Source organism: Hippopotamus amphibius, chromosome 1 (assembly GCF_030028045.1).
Source record: "Hippopotamus amphibius kiboko isolate mHipAmp2 chromosome 1, mHipAmp2.hap2, whole genome shotgun sequence".
Classification (NCBI taxonomy): Eukaryota; Metazoa; Chordata; class Mammalia; order Artiodactyla; family Hippopotamidae; genus Hippopotamus; species Hippopotamus amphibius.
The window spans coordinates 222,273,861-222,293,287 of record NC_080186.1 but is presented as its reverse complement, the minus strand read 5'-3'; positions in this window follow the sequence as shown (position 1 = coordinate 222,293,287).

The following is a 19,427-nucleotide window of genomic DNA, read 5'->3' as shown; positions in this document are numbered from 1 at the left end:
GAGGAGAGTTCCCTGTGTTATAAAGTAGGTCCTTGTTGGTTATCTACTTTAAATATAACAGTGGGTACACATCAATCCCAAATTATTAATCTATCCCTCCCCCCCACCCTTTCCCCCTGGTAACCATCAGTTCATTCTCTGAGTCTTTGAGTCTGTTTCTGTTTTGTAAATGAGATCATCTGTATCATTTTTTTAATTCCACATATAAGCAATATCATATGATACTTGTCTTTCTCTGTCTGACTTACTTCACTTAGTATGATAATCTCCAGGTCCATCCATGTTGCTGCAAATGGCATTATTTCATTCTTTCTTATGGGTGAGTAATATTCCATTGTATATATGTACCACATCTTCTTTATCCATTCATCTGTTGATGGATATTTAGGTTGCTTCCATGCCTTGGCTATTATAAACAGTGCTGCAATGAACATTGGGGTGCATATATCCTTTCAAACCATGGTTTTCTCTGGATATATGCCCAGGAATGGGATTTCTAGATCATTACGGTAGCTCTATTTTTAGTTTCTTAAGGAACCTCCATAGTTCTCCATAATGGCTGTACCAATTTACATTCCCACCAAGAGTGTAGAAGGGGTTCCTTTTCTCCACACCCACTCTAGCATTTTTTTGTTTCTAGATTTTTTGTTGATGGCCATTCTGACTAGTGTGAGGTGATACCTCATTGTAGTTTTGATTTGCATTTCTCTGATAATTAGCAATGTTGAGCATTTTTCATGTGCCTCTTTGCCATTGTGTGTCTTCTTTGGAGAAGTGACTTCTGTGCATTTTTTGACTGGATTGTTGATTTTTTGATATTGAGCTGCATGAGCTGTTTGTAAATTTTGGAGATTAATCCCTTGTTGGTTGCATCATTTGCAAATATTTTCTCCTATTTTCATCTTGTTTATAGTTTCCTTTGCTGTGCAAAAGTTTTGAATTTAATTAGGTCCTGATGGTTTATTTTTGTTTTTATTTCTATTACTCTAGGAGACAGATTGGAAAAGATATTGCTGCAACTTATGTCAGAGTGTTCTGCCTGTGTTTTCCTTTAAGAGTTTTATGGTATCTGGTCTTTAATTCACTTTGAGTTTATTTTTGTGTATGGTGTTAAAGAATGTTCTGACATCATTTTTTATATACAGCTGGCCAGTTTTCCCAGCACTATTTATTGAAGAGACTGTAGATTAATTGACTATAGGTGTGGGGGGTTATTTCTGGGCTTTTATCTTATTCCATTGATCTATTGGGTTGCCAAAAAGTTCATTCGGGTTTTTCTGTAAGATGTTATGGAAAAAACGGAACAAACTTTTTGGCCAACACAGTATATTTCTGTACCATACTGTTTTGATGACTGTAGCTTTGTAGCATAGTCTGAAGTTGGGGAACCTGATTCCTCCAGCTCCGTTTTTCTTTCTCAAAAATGCTTCGGATATTTGGTGTCTTTTGTGTTTCCATACAAATTTTAAGATTATTTTGTTCTAGTTCTGTGAAACGTGCCATTGGTAATTTGACAGGGATTGCATTGAATCTGTAGATTTCCTTGGGTAGTATAGTCATTTTGGAAATACTGATTCTTCCAATCCAAGAACATGGTATATCTTTCCATCTGTTTGTGTCACTTTTGATTTCTTTCATCAGCGTCTTATAGTTTTCAGAGTACAGGTCTTTTGCCTCTTTAGGTAGGTTTATTCTGAGGTACTTTATCCTTTTTAATGAAATGGTAAATGGGATTGTTTCTTTAATTTCTCGTTCTGATCTTTCATTGTTAGTGTATAGAAATGCAGCAGATTTCTATGTATTTATTTTGTATCCTGCAACTTTATAGAATTCATTGATGAGCTCTAGTAGTTTTCTGGCAGCATCTTGAGTATTTTCTATGTATAGTATCATGTCATCTGCAAACAGTGAGAGTTCTACTTCTCCTTTTCTATTTTGGATTCCCTGTATTTCTTTTCCTTCTCTGATTGCCATGGCTAGGACTTCCAAAACTGTTGAATAAAAGTTGCAAGAGTGGACATCTTTGTTGTGTTCCTGATCTTAGAGGAATGCTTTCAGCTTTTCACTGTTGACTATGATGTAAGCTGTGTGCCTGTCATATATGGCCATTATTATGTTGAGGTATGTTTCTCTATGCCCACTTTCTGGAGAAAGTGGCCTGTAGTTTTCTTTTTTGTGGTATCTTTGTCTGGTTTTGGTATCAGGGTGATGGAGGCTTCATAGAATGAGTTTGGGAGTATCCCTTCCTCTGGAATTTTTTGTAATAGTTTCAAAAGGATAGGTGTTAGCTCTTCTCTAAATGTTTGATAGAATTTGCCTGTGAATCTGTCTGGTCCTGGACATTTGTTTGTGGGGAGTTTTTAAATTACAGTTTCAATTTCAGTACTTGTGATTGGTCCATTCATATTTTCTATTTCTTCCTGGTTCAGTCTTAGGAGATTGTACCTTTCTAAGAATTTGTCCGTTTCTTCTAGGTTGTTGATTTTATTGGAATATAGTTGCCTTTAGTATTCTATTTTGATTCTTTGTATTTTTGTGGTGTCCATTGTAACTTCTCCTTTTTCATTTCTAATTTTATTGATTTGAGCCCTCTCCCTTTTCTTCTTGATGAGTCTGGCTAGAGCTTTATCAGTTTTGTTTATCTTTTCAGGGAAACATCTTTTAGTTTCTTTGATCTTTTATATTGTTTTCTTCATGTCTATTTCATTTAGTTCTGCTCTAATCTTTATGATATCTTTCCTTCTACTAACTTTAGGTTTGTTTGTTCTTCTTTCTCTGGTTGCTTTAGGTGTAAAGTTAGGTTGTTTATTTGAGAGTCTTCTTATTTCCTTAGGTAAGATTGTATTGCTATAATCTTCCCTCTTAGAACTGCTTTTGCTGTGTCCCATAGGTTTTGGATCATCATATTTTCACTGTCATTTGTCTCTAGGTATTTGTTGATTTCCGCTTTGATTTCTTCAGTAATCCATTGGTTATTTAGTAACATATTATTTAGCCTCTGTGTGTTTGTGTTTTTTAGAGATTTTTTTTTTCCCCTTGTAGTTGACTTCAAATCTCATAGCATTGTGGTCAGAAAAATTGCTTGATATGATTTCAGTTTTCTTAAATTTACCAAGGCTCACTTTGTGGCCCAGCATGTGATCAATCCTGGAGAATGTTCCATGTGCACTTGAGAAGAATATGTACTCTGCTGCTTTGGGATGGAATGCTCTATAAATATCAATTAAGTCCATCCTGTATAATGTGTCTTTTAAGGCCTGTGTATTGTTATTGATTTTCTGTCTGATCTGTCCATTGATGAAAGTGGGGTGATAAAAATCCCTCACTATTAGTGTGTTACTGTTGATTTCTCCTTTTATGGCTGTTAGTATTTGCCTTGAATATTGAGGTGCTCCCATGTTGGGTGCATATATATTTACAATTGTTATATCTTCTTCTTGGATTGATCCCTTGATTATTATATAGTGTTCTTCATTGTTTCTTGTAACAGTCTTTATTTTAAAGTCTATTTTGTCTAATATGCATATTGCTACTCCAGCTTTCTTTTGATTTCCATTGGAATGGAATACCTTTTTCCATCTCCTCACTTTCAGTCTGTATGTGTCCCTAGATCTGAAATGGGTCTCTGGTAGAGAGCCTATATACAGATCTTATATCTCTATCCATTCAGCTAGTCTATGTCTTTTGGTTGGACCATTTAATCCATTTATGTTTAAGGTAATTATCAATATGTATGTTTTTATTGCCATTTTGTTCATTGTTTTTGAATTTATTTTTGTAGGTGTTTTATCCTCCCTTCCAGTTTTGTTCTATTCTCTTGTGATCTGATGACTAACTTTAGTGTTGTGTCCGGATTCCTTTTTCTGTGTGTGTGTGTGTGTGTGTGTGTGTGTGTGTATCTACTGTAGATTTTCTGTTTGCAGTTACCATGAAGTTTTGATATAGCAGTCTATATATAAACAAGATCGTTTTAAGTTGCTGGTCTTTTAATTTCAAATGCATTTCCAATGTCCTGCATTTATGCCCTCCTCACAATTGCTGGTTTTGATATCATATTTGTGTGCAAATGATTTCCTATCTTTACTGTATTTTTGCCTTTACCAGTGAGTTTTCCACTCAAAATTTTCTCATTTCTAGTTGTGTTTTTTTCTTTTCTGAATAGAGAAGTTCCTTTAGCATTTGTTGCAGAGCTGTTCTGGTGGTGCTGAATTCTCTTAGCTCTTGCTTGTCTGTAAAACTTTTGATTTCTCCATTGAATCTGAATGAGAGCCTTACTGGATAGAGTATTCTTGGTTGTGTGTTCTTCCTTTTCATCACTTTAAATATATCATGCCACTCCCTTCTGGCCTGCAGAGTTTCTGCTAAGAAATCAGCTGATAACATTATGGGCATTCCCTTGTATACTATTTGTTGCTTTTCCCTTGTTGCTTTTAATATTTTTTCTTTATCTTTAATTTTTGTCAATTTGATTACTATGTGTCTTGGCATGTTTCTCCTTGGGTTCATCCTGCCTGGTATTCTCTGCACTTCCTGGACTTGGTTGACTGTTTCCTTTCCCATGTTAGGGAATTTTTCAGCTATTATCTCTTTAAATATTTTCACAGTCCTTTCTCTTTCTCTTCTCCTTCTCTTTCTCTTCCCCTTCTAATGTGAATGTTGGTACATTTAACGTTGTCCCAGAGGTCTCTTAGACTGTCCTCATTTCTTTTCATCCTCTTTTCTTTATTCTATTCCACAGCAGTGATTTCTACCATTCTGTCTTCCAGCTCACTTATCTGTTCTTCTGCCTCTGTTATTCTGCTATTGATTCCTTCTAGTGTATTTTTCTTTTCAGTTATTGTATTGTTCATCTGTTTGTTTGTTCTTTAGTTCTTCTAGGTCTTTGTTAAGTATTTCTTCTATCTTCTCAAATCTGTGCCCCATTCTTTTTCCAAGATCTTGGATCATCTTTACTATCATTACTCTGAATTCTTTTTCAGTGGGATTGCTATCTCCACTTCAGTTAGTTGTTCTTCTGAGGTTTTATTTTGTTCTTTCATCTGGGGCATATTTCTCTATAGTCTCATTTTGTCTGACTTTCTGTGATTGCTGTTTCCATTCCTCAGGCTGCAGGGTTGTAGTTCTTCTTGCTTCTGCTGTCTGCCCCTTGTGGATGAGGCTGTCTAAGAGGCTTGTGCAGACTTCCTAGTGGGAGGGACTGGTACCTGACCACTGGTGGGTGGAACTGGGTCTTATCCCTCTTATCCCTTCCTGGTGGGAGGGACTGGTACCTGACCACTGGTGGGTGGAGCTAGTGGGCAAAGCCATGTCAGGGGGTGTGTCTATTGGGCAGATGTTTATTCAGGAAGACTTTATGCAGCCTATCTGTTGATGGGTGGTGGTGTGTTCCTGCTCTGTTGGTTTTTTGGTCTGAGGTATCCTGGCACTGGAGCCTACAGGCTGTTGGGTGGTGCCAGGTCTTGGTGAGAAAATGGCTGCCTCCAGGAGGGCTCATGCCAATGAGTACTTGCCAGAACTTCTGCTGTCAGTGTCCTTGTCCCCGTGGTGAGCCACATCCACTCCCCGCCTCTGTGGGAGACCCTCCAGTACTAACAGGTAAGTCTGGTCCAGTCTCTTATAAGGTCACCACTTTTTTCCCCTGGATCCTGGTGCACACAAGACCATATGTGCTCCCTTTAAGAGTGGAGTTTCTGTCTCCCCCAGTCCAGTGGAATTCCTACAATCAAACCCTGATAGCCTTCAAAGCCAGATTCTCTGGGGACTCCTCCTCCCATTGCCAGACCCCCAGGCTGGGGAGCCTGACATGGGGCTCAGAATTCCTGTGGGAGAACATTTGTGATATAATTGTTTTCCATTTTGTGAGTCACCCACCTGGCATATATGAGATTTGATTTTTCACAATTGCACCCCTCCTACCATCTTGTTGTGGCTTCTTCTTTGTCTTTGAACGTAGGGTATCTTTTTGGTAGGTTCCAGCCATTTTTCTTCCGTAGTTGTTCAACAGCTAGCTGTGATTTTGATGTTTCTGTAAGAAGGGATGAGCTCATGTCCTTCTACTACACCATCTTGTCTAAAAGATCTTCCTTGGACTTCCTTAGACTGTTTTCCCATCTATAAAACTAAACTCATAATCACTGCTATGTAAGGTAAGGATAAATGAGATAATGTTTTGTTAACTGGGAAGTGCTAAGCAAATGTGATGATTCATTGTCATTGTAATAGAAGGTTGGTTGAGAATGCTACCATTTAGTTTCCGTTAAGTTTACCTTATTGCCTTTATGGGGCAGGAGAGAAAGTTTTCCAAGAAATTTCCTGGTTTCTGAATTTTCTCTTTCAGCAAGGTGGACAGTTCAGATTTTTTCCCTTTGAAGACCATCAGGGTGGACATTTTCTAGGCTTGCTTTTTTTTTTCAAGGTCATCTTTCTAAAAACAAACAAAAATAAGTACAAAATAAAATAAAACAAACAAGAATACTCACTAATTGAAAAATCTTACATGCTTTCAGTGACTTAACCCAGGATATTAAATATAAAACTCTCTATCTGGAAGCCTAAAATAAACTTTTATTACAGGACGGATTTAGAAAATTATCTAAAACTGAGTGATCCTCCACCAGAAACAACAAACACCAGCCTCTTAATTGCCAGTTTATACGTGTGGAGTGGAAGAAAGGGATCTGGAAAACCATGAAATATGCAAAAGTGGGAAACCTGTGACACTCCACTCTACTTAAAAGGCTGTAGTGAAGTAAGCCAGAAAGAGAAAAACAAATACCGTATGCTAATACATATATGCGGAATCTAGAAAGATGATACTGATGAACCTAGTGGCAGGGTAGGAGTAGAGATGCAGACGTGGAGAACAGACTTAAGGACACTGTGGGGAGGGGAAGCCGGGACATAGTGAGAGAGTAGCATTGACATATACACACTACGAAGTGTAAAATGGATGACTAGTGGGAAGCTACTACAGAGCTCAAGGAGATCAGCTTGATGCTTTGTGAAGACCTAAAGAGGTGGGATAGGGAGGTTAGGAGGAAAGCTCAAGAGGGAGGGGCTATGGGGATATATGTATATATGTGGCTCTTTCACTTTGTTGTACAGCAGAAACTGTACTGTAAACCAATTATACTCCAATGAAGATTTTTAAACAGGCTATAAAACAGATCTAAGTGGATTTCATGTTGTTTCTCACAGACTAAAATTAATGCATTTATGGTGACAATTTTACCTATTTTCTTGTGCTCATCTCTGTTTGATGTGTGTGAATTTTGGTGCTAGATTATGAGCTCAATGTGGGCAGGATATACTTAGTAAACTCTGTAGCTCCCATAAGTATTGTCACAGGAGAAGGAGCTCATTAAAACCTATGAATCCAAGATATACAAAGTTCTCTTAAAGTCAACAATAAGAAAACAACACAGTTAATAAAAGGGCACAAGATCTGAATACACCTCACCAAAAAGATTTACAAATGGCATAAAAGCATATGAAAAGATGCTCAGCATCATAAAGCCTTAGGGAACTGCAAATTAAAGCTACAATGAGATACCACTATACTCCTGTGAGAATGGCCCAAATCCAGTATACTCACAACACCAAATGCTGGTGAGGATGTGGAGCAACAGGAACTCATTCACTGCTGGTGGAAATGCAAAATGGCATAGCCACTTTGGAAGACAGATTGACAGGTTCTTAGGAAGCTAAATATATTCCTACCATATGATCCAGCAATTATATTCCTTGATATTTACCCAAATGAGTTGAAACTTATGTCCACGTAAAAACCGGCACATTAATGTTTATAGTAGCTTTATCCACAATTGCCAAAACTTGAAAGCAGTCAAGATGTCCTTCAGTAGGTGAATGGATAAACAAACTGTAGAATATTCATACAATGGAATATTATTCAGGTATTAAAAGAAATGAGTTACCAAGCCACAGAAGACCTGGAGGATCCTTCAATGCATACAGTTAAGTGAAAGAAGTCAGTTTGAAAAGGCTGCATACTGTAGAATTCCAACTATAGAACATTCTGGAAAAAGCAAATCTTAGAGACAGTAAAAGTGGTTATCATGGCTCAAGGGGAGGGAGGGAGGGGGATGAAGAGATGGAGCACAAGGGATTCTTTACAGAAGTGGAACAACTCTGTATAATTCTGTAATGATAAGCATGTGTCGTTATACATTTGTCAAAATCTGTAGAACAGTACAACACAGAGAGTGAACCCTAATGTAAATTATGGTCCTTATTTAATGTAATGTATTAATATCATTCATCAGTTGTAATAAATATAACACACTAATGCAAGATGTTAATAGGGAAAACGGGAGCAGGAAAGGATGGGATATGAGCACACTGTATATTCTCAGCACTTTTTCTGTAAAGGCAAAACTGCTCTAGGAAGCAAAATCGATTAGTTAATCATTTTTCTTATTCCTGTTGGTTGATTGGTTTCTTTTAATGGCGAGAAATGGATCCTCTGAAGAGCTAGTTACTTTGTCCTAACAGGCACTGCTACTGACAGAACTGTGAAGTCTTCCCATTGAATACCAAATGGACAGACAGTATGGAATATGAATTTATAGGGCCGTCTGCCAGTCAAGCCTCTTTCTTTTTCAGAGCCTTGATCTTTTCTAAATAAAATCTGCCAGAAATTTCACACGCCATGGAAGCAAATGGCTCCTCCCTACCATCTCACAAGGGAAGTGCCCTTGCAGCCTTGAGCGTAGACACAGACAGGGAGAGGCCGATTAAGTGGTTCCCTTGCTCTCCTCCTGGGAGTCTCGGAGTTGCACAGAATCATAACTTCCCAGCCAGCTGAAAAGGCCTTTCTACTAAGCTAAGGGCATTTTAATGTATTTGCCTTATTAATCTTTGAATCCTCACTAAATAGCATGTGCATTAGATGGACTGGAGATGTGGGAGCTGAGAGGAGAATATTTTGGGCTGTATGGAGTCACCCTGGAAAAAAATAAATGAGGTAGAGGAAGGTGGGAGGAGAGAGAGACAGAGAGAGACAGAGACAGAGAATCTTTTTCCAAAATCATAAAGCATAGATGTTTAAATATACCCATACCTACCATGACTTGAACTCCAAATGTACACATGGGAGTGTAGGGTCACATGCATATGTGGAAAAAGATAGTTCATAGGAAGACCTGATGTGTTATCCCTTTGTTTTCACACTCACTCTCTCATTTTTGTTCTTTTTCGTACCCATCTCCCCTAAGCTGGTATACTTTTCCAATATTTTTCCCTGTGATCATCATAAAATTCTAATTAATTAGAAACCAGCTTCCCTTCTCTAAGCCCTTTCTCAGAGCTCATATTCTCTATTAAAATTTTACATAGGACAAATTCCTATTTTATTCCTTGTGCTATTTAAGTTACCCTGATACTATAGCTGATTGGAATCAGGCAAGAAGACTTAAAGAATCAAAACCAAATAAGAACATTACAGCAGGAAAGAAATTTAAAGGTCTTAGAGACTAGTTTCCTTTTTTTTCTTTTTAAACATATTAAGAAACTGGGACTTGAAATTAGCTTCCTTGGTGTCACATAGCAGCAGACCTAGGACTAGAACCCAAGTTTCTCAGAATCTTTTTTCTCTTATCTTTATGGTAGTATCCTTTAAGCTGAATGCAAATTTTGTTTTAATTCTTTTTTAGTTTTAAAAACATTATTTTTAATTACAAAGCAACATTTATTTATTTATTCATTCACTCTGTAAATATGGTTGAAGGCACACTCTGTTGTAGCACCACTGGCCCTGGCAAAATAGAAATCAATGGAACAGACAAGATGCAGATATCTTCAGCATCTTCACTATAAGAAAAATAAAAGGGGGAGTGGGTGGTGGATAAAAACATAAGTTGTACTCAGATTCTGCCCTCATGGAATTTAAGATCCATCAGAGGGTACATAAAGGGGTATAGAGGAAATAAAATTAAGGGAAATTAAAATTAAAAATTAAAGGAAATAAAATTAAATAAATTTAAAGGGATCCTAGGAGTCAGGACAAGAAATGATAAGGGCTTGGGCTGGGGTATCAGCCACGCTGCCTTACACCAGCCATCCTCCTGGCCATATCCTTCGCCAAGGCTGGCCTTCACATCACAGCAGCATGGAGGTAGGCAGTTACTTCAAGAAAGATATAAGGTCCCTGTTCCAAAAGCTCTCTAACCTACTTCAAGAAAGATGTAAAAGTCCCCTGTTTCAAAAGCTCTCACTGATGTCATTCTAGAAAAGAGATGTTTGTTGAGTGGAGTCATTTAAAACTCCAGGGCGGGACTTCCCTGGTGGCACAGTGGTTAAGAATCCGTCTGCCAATGCAGGGGACACAGGTTCAATCCCTGGTCCAGGAAGATCCCACATGCTGCGGAGCAACTAAGTCTGTGCACCGCAACTACTGAGCCTGCACTCTAGAACCCACGAGCCACAACTACTGAAGCCTGTGGGCCCTGAGCCCGTGCTCTGCAACAACAGAAGCCACCACAACAAGGAGCCTGCACACAGCCACGAAGAGTAGCCCCACTCTCTGCAACTAGAGAAAGCCCGCACAAAACAATGAAGACCCAACACAGCCAATAAATACATTAACAAATTTATTTTTTTAAATTAAAACTAAGAAGTTAAAAATATGTTTAAAAAAATAAAAATAAAAAATAAAACTCCAGGGCCCCCTGAAATGCCAATGTGAATCAGATTGAAAGATCCATTGGCCACACTCATGAAAAGTAGTGTCAAGACACAGTCCTTGCTGAGTCCACAGTTGAAGGGAGCTTCCAAACTCTTCTCCAAGTGAAGCATTCTTACATAAAGAACAGAGCTCTGTGAATATTAATTAAGACAAACTAGTCTGATTTCCTATAGCAGGCGTTGGCAGACTTTTCTGTAAAGGGCCAGAGAATAAACACTCTAGGCTTCGTGGGCGATACAGTCTCTATGGCAACTACTCAACTCTGCTACTGTAGACAAAAATCTAAAGGAAGGAAACACGTGGCCGTGTTTCAATAAAATTTCAGTTGTAAGTCAGAGTGGCTGCTGCCCAGGTCCAATCCCTTACCATTTCTTCTCCTGACTCCCAGGATCTCTTTCAAACTGGTCTACCTTTCCTATCAAATTAACCCTCTTTCCTGCACTAGAAGAAATTCTCTAAAACACAGACCTTAACCCATGACTTCTCTGCTTAAAACAGGCAGCGGGCCAGATTTAACCTACAGGCATGGTATGCCCTCACCCCAACCCCATTCATCCTCTTCCCATCCTGTAAGGATTACTGTCTCTGTAATTTTCCTGCAAGGACATTCATGCTGTACATGATTCCCTTTACCCTTAACACAAAAGAATCTGATATGTCAGTAGAGGTGCTGTTCTTGTTTTCTCATTTCTGGCTTTCTTTTTGTGAAGCTGATAAATACTATGTTTCTTAGAAAACAAGTGTAGAATTCTGTTTGATTTTAAGCATCTGTAAGCAGTAGCAAGCAATACATATTTATAACATTTAAAACTAGAAGGGGATTTAGGGATCTACTAACCCAACCCCCTTTCTTGGCATGAGGATCTGAAGCTACAGAGGCAAAGGGACTTGCCCAAGGTCATAGACCTTGCCTCACTGTGCAAGTTGTGTACAGGCTGTGCACGGTGAGGGGCACCCTGGTAGGGATTTGTTCCTCTATGCAAGCACGCTCATATACACATGCTCTGACTCTCTTTTCCTTGACTTATTTAATTTCATTTTGAAAAATAAAATAAAACAAAAATAGTCTCCCACAAAGCCTCAAAGAAGCACATCCTCATGGTGGCCCAAACCAATTAGCAAGTCGTCCTGTCTGAGGGCCATGGTCAGAGAAGCTCCAGCTGCCAAGCAGACACACACAGGTATTAGCTGGAGCTTGAGAGCATTCCTGAAGTTCCTATTCTTGTAGGAGATCGACCAGCTGTGATGTGCAGAAATACAGATTTACATCAGTTTCTTCAGGAACATCCATTCTTTGCTCCTAGAACCATCAGAAATAATTTGTCTATTATCTTAAAATTGTATTCTTCAGACAAGACTTCTGATACCTCCAAGCTAACTGAGCTTTGTGGGGGAAATGCCTATAAATTGTCTAAGGAACTGTGCGCCATATTAACATCTGTTGGACTGAAGTGAATCCCAAATTAGAGAAGACATGTCAGGAAGAGGAATATTTCCAGTGACACCATTTCCATTCTTCTGCATCCATCTTTTCTCCAGGATTCTCATTTTACAGCAAGGCCCTGGCAGGCATGGAGAGCAATGTCATACGCTACTTTTGAATTTAGATATTCAAGATGGACTATTTAGGCCTGCACTGAACATTTTTCTTGAACGCAAGTCATAAAAATGAATTACACAGTGTGTATGACTGACTCATTCGGCATTTGTTCCCAGAGAGAGGTCAGATTAACTGAATTCATTCTCTTGATGTCCTTCCACTTAGCATTATGTCCACTTGGCATCTTTGCCTGTTAATATTCTGAAATCTTTTTTATGCACGTTCCGTTTCATCACACAAAAAGATCACAAACTCTGTATTAGTTGATGTCGTCTTTTATTTCTGTTTTCCTTTGTATTTTCCTTTCCCTTCCTTTATCAGAATTAATTCAGCCCCACAGACAATCCAGAGCAGCATCGACTGATCCAGAGGACTGGCACGATTCAAAAGAGTGAGCTCTCTTCTGGGCTAGAGTAAGATGGTTCCAAAGACTTACAAACTCAGGAAGGTCCCTGGGTTTCTACCACCTAACTTTGCTTACAAGATGCCGGGCTCTATACAAGTGTCTTATGTGAATTATGTCATTTAATCTCCCAACAACTCTAAGAGATAAAGCATATAATTATTTCCTTTTTACAGAGAAGGGTATTAAGGCTTCAGGTGGTTAAATAAATTGCCCAAGTTGACAAAACTAATAAGTGGGGACACCGAGGATTCCAACCCATTTTGTCAGCCAGCAGAGCACAGACTTAAACACTGCACACACCCTTCTGGTTTGCCAAATGAGGCCAGAGTAATTTTTTTTTCCAAAATGCCAGTCAGATTACATTACTCTTCTGCTATGAACCCTTCAATAGCTTTTTATGTGTACAGGACTTTATTCAAAATGCATTTTCCATAAAATAGCATTTTAAAGCCTCTGCCCTCTCCCTCTTTCCTACCTTACATTTTTCCACCCATTCTCCTGGCTTGCACCTTATGTACCAAGCTGCCTGCTTCTAAATAGGATGAGTTAACGTCACTCATACCGCTTTGCTCATACAGCTCTCTCTGCTTGAAGAACCCCCTCTCCCAGTCTGCCTGGGAGATACCTACTCATTAGCACTGTCATCTCCTCTTACAGATTTTTATGAACTTCCTCCCAATTTCCTTCCTTTAGCCCCATTTTCACCTTGTTCAGACTTTTGTCATGGTGACTAAAACACATCATTGTACTTCTTGGTCTACAGATAAATCCAAATACCTCTGTAAGGCAGGCCCTATGCCTTATTTATCTCCTATCCTTAGTGCCTATTGAATGCACATAGTAGGTGTTTAATCATAGCAGCAACAAAGGGCTACCATTTGTTGAGCATCTGCTGTGTGCCCAGTTTGCATATGTTGGTTAATCACATGTTTGTATGTACGTCTATGCATCCATATACGTATGTTCGTGGCAGGTATTATTAGTCCTCTACAGATAAGGAAGCTACTATAGCTTGATTGTAGCTTGGAGAGGTTATGTAAGTGACAGAGCTGGAATTTGAACCCAAGTGTGACTGACTTCAAAGAGGAAAAGAAGGAAGGAGGGAAAGTAGGAGGAAGAGATAACATAATTTCAAACGACGGAAAAGAAATACTCTAAATGAGACAAAGTGGCAAAATTGCCCCCATCAGAATATGAACAGCAAATGAAGATAGCAGGATTAGGGGATCTTTCTTGGATGCTCAACTGGTGGTACCCTTTTTTGAGGGGAAATTCAAAGCAGACATTCCTGCTGCCCCAGAAACATTTGCACAATCCCACTGCCAGGAATAAAGTAGAAAGAAAAAAAAAAAAAGATCTTTAAAATCACAATTCTTCCTTTGGAACACACTATCATTCTCTCTCAACCAATAAAAAAGAAAAACCTTTATAGCAAACTACAACTAGTAAAGAAGTTCCTTAATCATAAAAAATGCCTTGCCCTCAACTTTGTAAACGATCCCCTTAAAGGATTCTAATGTGCGTGTGCCATCTGTTTCCTGCTGCACCTCTGATTGATGCAGGTAAGACCGTATAATTCCCAGGAAAAGAAATCTAAATGGGCAAAAAAAATATGAATATGCAAATGCACATTACAACAATAATGGGATAATGTGTCCTACCTATCAGATTGGGAGCAGTTTCCAAGTTTGATAGCATCAAGTTTCACAAGAATTTGGGGAGAAGAGAAGTCGGCAGTTCTGGCTGGGAGGATAATTTGGTATACCTGCTTTGAAGAAAAATTTGGCAATGCACCTTGAAATTGAGCTTTTCCTTCACTCTGCGCTAGAAATTTCACCTCTGAGTATATGCTTTAGGGAAATTCTTGCACAGGTGCACAAGGAGACATGCACGAAATTCATAACAGTATCATTTGTCACAATTTAAAAATGGAAATAAAGCCTACATGGGCATCAAATAGGTGAATAACTAAATTATAGGATATCTATACTATGAAAATTCTATATGACAGTTGAAATGAATGATTTAGAACTACATCATGGATTCTGGAGATCAGTATGCATGAGTCTCAAAATCATCAATTTAAGAGCAAGAAGCAAGATGCAGACTGATATAAACAGTTTGACATTATTTATGAAAATTTTTTAAATGCAGGAAACAACACTATTTTGCTAATGGATACATCTGCAGGGAGTTAGTGCATTATGATATGGACAGAATTAATACTCACCAACCTCAAGGTGGTAGTTACCTCTAAGGAGAGGGGGAAAACTATGATAATTTTTAATTTTTTAAAATCAGAAACAACTATTATGAAATGTTAGTAATTGTTAACTTGGAGTGATAAGTACCTGGAGCTTTACTATGGTAATGTCTGTTTTGTTCAATATGTTTGAACATGTTCAAAACAAAAAAAAGTTTTTTTAAATCTAATACATGAATTCAGCCTTCTGCATAGATGTAAGTCCCATCTAAATGTGTGTGTTAATAGCTGCACAGTAGAGTAGGGTGTAGTATAAATGCATGCTAGAGGAGGTCAGGGTACAGTGCCATCCCACACTCACTGAATGGAAACAGTAGAACCAGTGCTCAGGGTTATCTGTCTAACCACGCGTTCTGTTAATGAGCAAATTGAGGCCAGCAGAGGTGATGGGCTGCTAGTTAATGACAGAGTGTGGACCAAGGTCATGTTAAATTAGTGAAACAAGGAGGCCATTGGACTGGGGTGCCCTAATGCCTTGGTGGCCAACTTAAGCAAACCAAACTCTAAGCCTATAATGCCTCAAAGTTAGGAAATCCACACATAAGGACAGCTAATAGCAAACAGCCAACTAGGCTTTAAGCTATAGGCAATGAATGTTTTCCCTCCTTTGCTACTGCCTTTTCTCTGTAAAAGTCTCTCCTGTTGGTAGAGCTCCTAACCACTTCAGGTTTGGCACAGCCCAACTAGAATCAACTTTTGCTCAAATAGACTGAAAAATTTTAGTATGACTCAGCTTATCTTTTAACAGTCCTATGACTCCTGTGTCAATGTTCTTCAAAGATCTTGTGCCCCTTCTCAAAATCAAATTCAGAAGAAAAAACACTTAGTGCTTGCCCAGTAAAAGCTCCTAGTGTGTTCTTCTTTTCCCTTTATGAATGCTATGTAAGTTGTTTATTACTTTGTAATATTTATAGCAAAAAAAAATGAGAAGCAATAAATTGAAATAATCCTATCATTCCTGTTATCTGAAGGGAAAAAGAAGAAACTGTTATTTTGTTGGAAGCATTTCTGAACTGAAAAACAAATCCCAATTCCAAAAATCACCTTACCATAGCTGATTCTAGGGGGAAAATGGTTCACAGTGCAAATGGGTCACCAAGACATTTTCTACAACTTCTCTCACCAGTTTAATTTCACACACAAAAAGATAAGGGCTGCTGTTGCAGGGCAACATTCAGTTTCTCCAAACCACACGGCCAGACTAACCACACCTGAGATCACCCCAGGGTTACAGCAAGAGGCGTGACCAGCTTCCCTTCCTCCTCCATCATCTCTTCTGTAATTCCCTCTCCCCACGTTGTTCTTGCTGGCTAGTGTTTGGTTTTCTCCCAGTCCCTTCTTTGCCCCTTCTGTCTGATGTCTTAATCACCATCACAAAATGAGATTCTGTCTCAACATGTAAGTGGAATAGGGGCACCCAAAGCCAACTGTTAGTGGTCATTGCCCCATCTGAGAGTGACCCAGAAGGGCACCTAGAAAGATATCACATCTCTGCCATGGGAGGGAACCCACACTGTGAGTCATGCTGAGTCTTGGGAGAAAGCCCTAAAGGGGTGTGGCCACCTAGGTGAGGTCAGTGTCCAAAGGGGAATGTCAAACTCTGACATCATCAGAGCTAGTGACACCTGGGGAGTTGGACAAAGATAGAGGTGGCAGTACCATGTGTCTAGATGGCCTATCCATTTTGAAGCAGGCTACCAGCCAGTGACTGGAATATCAGGGACAGGTCTGGTCTATCAAAGGATGAAAGAGTGAAAAGCTCATCAGATGCCAAGCTGCCTTGGATTCACAACACAACTAAACCTTAAGAAGGAAAATAGAATGTAACTCAGGAAACTAAGGCAGAAGATGCTGAGCTGCATAGACAGGAACATGGCGTGAGTCAAGGAGGTAGATTATAGAGTGATGGCTGTTGGATGCCCAGGGCTCATCCCCAACACATGGACTGTGGGCTCGGGGAAGCCAGAATAATTCTAAACTCCACTTGTGGAGATACTAATCTCCCTGCCTGGTCAGGAGTTGCTCAACCACTGGGAAGGGCTGTGCCTGCAGGGAAGATTCTCAGGGCTGCTGCCAGAGAGGCTGGAGGGTCAAGTGTTGACCATCATGATTCTTCCAAGCATAGGAGACTGGACTTCCTTCCTGGAATTGAAAAATAAATCTATTCTACAATGGAGAGAGAACCAAGTGCCTATTCTAGGTAAATATATTAATGGACCCAAACACCTTGCAATATACAAAGTAGAGAGGACAGTTTGCTTCACTAGTCATTTGAGTTGGAGCTATGAAACTGCCCTTTTTGCGTGTAAAAAAATGTATCCTATATCTGCAGTTTTATATGATTCAGCCTTAGTAAACATCCTACCGATCTTGCACAATGTGACCTCTTAGTGGGAAAACGTGGTGGCCATTTCAGTTGTCAGTAAGTGAATTTTCTTGGCTGACTCATTTCCCAGCCTGTAAAATGGAGATCGTGATCCACACTGCCCAGCCTTAAGCAGAAATGCTTTAAAACATGCTAATAATAGTAACCATCAATCTCTTAAAGAGAGTGTGAGATCAAGTTACTATCATGTTAATATTATACAATGAATGTTATAATAACGTCTGTAAGTATCATCATAATTAATATTTGTGTTGATGGAGGCCAGCTGTCAAAGTCGTGTCACTCTGCCCCCACAGTCTGTTATCTTAGTGTAAATTCCAATTTTTACTGTGACCTCTTCCATTTCTTACCTCATAGCAAAACCTCTCATATCCCTTGTGAGGTAATGAATGCTTTGTTTTTGTTTATTGTTCCACTGTATTGTTATATAACATCTTAGGTACCTACACGGTCTCACTAAATGGAGTCTACAAGATCTGTGAGGATGGAGACCTCATTCAAATTCTTCTGTTTAAAACATATTTGGGGGAGCATGATGAACATGGAAATACGTAACAAGATAACCAGAATAGAGGTCGCCCCATTCTTTATTTTACTATCCAAGGCCTAACCCAGAACTTCTCAGTCTCCACAAGACTGATATTTTGGGCCTGATGACTCTGTATTGAGGGAGGTGGGGTTCTTATCTATTATTATAGGATGTTTAGCAGCATCCCTGGCCTCTACCTATTAGACACAAGAAGCACTGCTGCCCCTGTTGTGACAACCAAAAATGTCTCCAAATATCACCAAATGTCCCCTGGGGGCTAGGGTGAGAGGGGGGGACAAAACTGAACCACTGGCTAACCAAATCTCTGAAATGTCTTGAACTTGCTTTTGTGTTGCTATGTCATTAAATTCATACATGCATACATATGATGTTAACATTAAAACAGATACAAATCTAATTTCATGTGGGACATATTTTCCCAAGGCATCAAAAGTGAATGAGTAAAAGCCCAGTGCACTAAAAGCCAGTCCCCAGGGCCTAGGAGTGAGGAAGGCAGACCCCAAAGAGCAGAATTGGCCCCCAATGTCTATTTTGTGTCTCTTGAGAATTTCTCTAATATTCCAACAACTGTTAAGTTAAAGCCCTCAAGACAATCTCCTGGGAGAGTTGGTGCCTGCTTATCTAAGCAGGGCTGGCTGGAATTCACTCTCAGATTCTTAATGTCCACATCCTCCTCGCAGTTCATCGTTCCAAATCCCCATCCCCATGTGACTACAGTTGAGCAGCCTCCTCCCCACATAATCTCTGAGTAGACGAGCACCACGAAGTCCAAGGAATTTCACCTTCTTCTCTCTCATGGGTGTGCCAGGGAGGCAAAGTCTCAGATCAGGCTGAGGTTGAACAATCCGCCTCTGGATGATGGCATGTGGAATGTGCCTTAGGAATCGTTCTTAAGTAAGATCTAACATGACAGACCATCTCTGTCTCTGGCATCCACCATTTAATAGAAATAATGACTTCCTTCTGGATTTTAAAAAAGTAAGGCTAAAGTAACAGCTTGGATCTAGAAACATAGACCTACAGTTTTACTGGGAAGGTCCAGGGTTCCCAAGAAAACATGGATGGAAGGCCTGGTTCCTGCAAGGTCCACGTGATTGTACGCTGCCTGCAGGCAGGGAGCCACGAAATCCTGCCCCTTGAAGTACCTCCAGCACTTAGCCTGGTGGTTGGCATATAGATGTAATGTCCAATAAAGAGCTGCTGATTAACTAACTTCAATAAAACATTTTTTCTTAATTTTTGGTTCTACTTTGAGATGCGATTTAAGAAAGATAAATGTATATTATATTATAATTTGTAAATTATAATATACTTTAAGTATAAAATAATGTAGATTTACATTATATAAGAATTTATATAATAAAATTTTAGATAAATTAAATTTATATTCAATTATATAATTTAACATAAAGGGAAAAAGAATCAGCATTGAGCATTATGAAATGCCAAAGCACTCTACTAAGTTCTTCCACATATTTCATTTCATTTAGTTTACATTTCTGTGTATGTTCCCTCTTACA